The sequence below is a fragment of the Asterias rubens genome, chromosome 21 (genome assembly GCF_902459465.1).
Source record: "Asterias rubens chromosome 21, eAstRub1.3, whole genome shotgun sequence".
Taxonomy (NCBI): Eukaryota; Metazoa; Echinodermata; class Asteroidea; order Forcipulatida; family Asteriidae; genus Asterias; species Asterias rubens.
The window spans coordinates 2813547-2816460 of NC_047082.1; the positions used below are offsets into that span (position 1 = coordinate 2813547).

General features: G+C 38.2%; 1 long non-coding RNA gene across 1 annotated transcript; it reads right to left on the minus strand.

Annotated features, from left to right (window-relative positions):
• Window positions 1-2654, minus strand: LOC117304309. Its single transcript, XR_004520584.1, has 4 exons — window positions 2543-2654; window positions 1384-1505; window positions 818-932; window positions 1-157 (listed from the first exon to the last, which is right to left on the minus strand). It is a non-coding gene; the product is annotated as an uncharacterized LOC117304309 (long non-coding RNA).
• Between the last annotated feature and the right edge of the window lie 260 nt (window positions 2655-2914).

Genomic DNA, 2914 nt, shown 5'->3' on the forward strand with positions numbered 1-2914 from the left:
ACAACGTCACAAGGGGTAGTCAGCAGTTGTATCAATTTGTTTTGATGTCCCGGTGATGATGAAGTGGTAGCAGCAGGGCAACCTCCAACTCAGGAGCAACTAGAGAGGTCGAGGCTTGGATCAATAAGGTGACAGAGAGATCGCCTCCAGATGAAGCCTACAAGAAATAAACAATAACAACATGCATGTTAACTTGTTAACAGGGGTGACCGTGGAGTGTTGTAGGCAGCACCGAAAACAAAAATTACGAGTTTTCAAGCAAAATTTGATAAAACCGTAAGGCTTATTATATATATATAGCCTTGCAACCATTTATAAGCAAAATTTGATAAAACCATAAGGCTATAGCCTTGCCTACATTTTCAGGCAAAACCCTAACCCTAACCATTTTCAAGCAAAATTTGTGATGATGATAAACCAATTCTCGACCTTCACATTCAGTCACACTACTACATGTACTTTGAGTTCCAAATTATAGTGAAACATTTAGCAAACAAAATTTAACCATACATCTGAAATCGAAATGCTCTTAAGAACTAGGTTATCTTTAATAGTTTGTACTAAACTCTTCTTGGTGCTTGGTGTAATTGAATACCCCACCCAGAATCAACATCTTTCATGAAGCTTACTTGGAATTTAGAGGACATCCAAAAATAAATTTTGAGTTTTACTGAGAGACTTTTGAGATGCTGGTGGCAAATAATATAACATCCCTTGTTTGTGTCTCTGAGCGTGATACACATGCTCAGTATTGCACATCAAGGCCTGAGCACACTGTGAAACTGTGAAAAAAGGACTGTCTAAAAGTCTCTCATACCTTGAATTTAGACCATTTGTTCGTCTTTATCTCCCATGATGAGTGGTGATAATGCCTCTTGGTTACTTGGACGGGTTCTTGGTGGATGCATGGGTTGGTGTGCCTGTACATCTATCTGTACAAAACGCAAAGTGTGAAATCAAAATGCAATCTTTACTTTGTTAAACAGGTGTTAGGTACAATAATGAAATTCCTTAAAATGTTTTGAAACTGTGTGAGAAACATTGAACTAAATAATACTTCATGTAGCAGTGCTCTTTACTACATAGAGAAATATGGTTGAGGTATTTTTCTGCATATTCTTGTATCTTAGACTTGCATGATTATTTGATTGCAGCAACTAAGATGGGCAATTCCAAGCAAACATGGACATGACACCAAAAATAACATTTGTATCACAACTTTCTTTCCACTAAGAAGTTATAGATATAACATATGAAAGATGTCCTTTTTTTATGTCTCTGACCATGCGCGCACATGCTCAGTATTGCACATGTAGGCCTGAGTATGCGCACTACTAGCGAGAACTGTGAACATAAGGACTGTCTATAAGAGTCTCTCATTACCTTGAATTTAGACCATTTGTTGGTCTTTACACTCCCATGATGAGTAGTGATTATGCCTCTTGGTTAATTCTTGGACGGGTTCTTGGTCCTCGATGCATGGGTTGGTGTGGCTGTACATCTTTCTGCATTAAACGCAAAGTGTGAAAATCAATTAGCCTTCATTTCCATACATATAAAACAGAACTTGAATGTAAACAGTGTAGGCAAAATTTGATAACTACACAAGCCTTGTACACACTTTCGGGCAAAATTTGATAGACAAGACTAGCCTTGTACAAATTTTAAGGCAAAATTTGATAAATCCACAAGCCTGTCCGCTTACGATGCCGAAAAGATAAAGCATTGATCGAGCATATTGAGAAGTCAAAAAACGTGCGATGTGGCAAAAAACAACAGTGAGTACTGAGCAGAAAATGTCCTTTATTGAAATGTTTTTTAATTTAACTCAACAAAAAGGCCATACAAGCATCATGAATGTATATCGAGTGTGTGGTGAAAGTTTCGGGAATGTAGTACGAAGGAAATTTTAGTTATTGGTGGCGAACGGTTGAAAACTTTCACTGATAACTTTCACCTATCAATGCCGATTTTAAAAACGTATAGCGTTAAGGAGGTCCAAAATATTTGACCCCTACCTCAGACCTACGCCCAATTTCATTGTAGAGTTGCAATATCATAGAATAATAATAATTATGAGAAGAAATATTTTAAGTCAGTATCTCTAATTTTTCTTTCTAACAACCTGTAACCTAGTCCTAGGTAGGCTTAAAACATGTATAAAGCCATGGTCATAGTCATGTAGTCATATAGTGTTGATGATAGTGATTACTAATTGTCTCATTTTGTTTGTTTCGCCGACGCCCACTCCCCCAGTCCCAGCACCTTCTAACCCCCCCCCCCCCAACAAAAAAAAAAACAGACACGTTTTCCATCGCTATGTATCACAGTATTGATTTTACGCTAGCATTTTCTCAAGACAGAAGTCATAAAGTCTTAAAACAGCTGAATTGTTTTTCCTTGCCGATTTTTTTCACGTGCATTTCAAACTTGCCGCTTCGACGACAGGAAGCACGTATGTTTGCATCATTTTGACCGTTTCACACACCAATATTCACACAAGGAAGTCCCCCAGAGAAGCTATATAGTTTTACAAACTTACCTCGCTATCTTTGAAGAAGGTTCGCCCGCTGAATTGTTAATAAAATGTGAAAAACTTGCAGCGACAAGAGTCTTTTTCAGCCTTCAGCCATTTTCTTTCTAATATGGCGGCGATTTCCATGACGTAGGCCTACGTAGACAACTGACGTAGGCCGACGTCGCGACGTGTCGCCACTAATTTGCATATACTGTTTTTTTTGGGGGGGGGGGGGTGTAAGGACACGACCTTTCAATAGGGATGAGTTAACAAGTAACTATGAACAAACTAATACAAAGTGACTTTTCTGTTGAAAATGTGAAAGGGAAATAGGCCTATGGAAGGTTTTAAAAGAGGTTTTGTGTTTTGAAACGGAATTCACTCTCAAAAAGAACA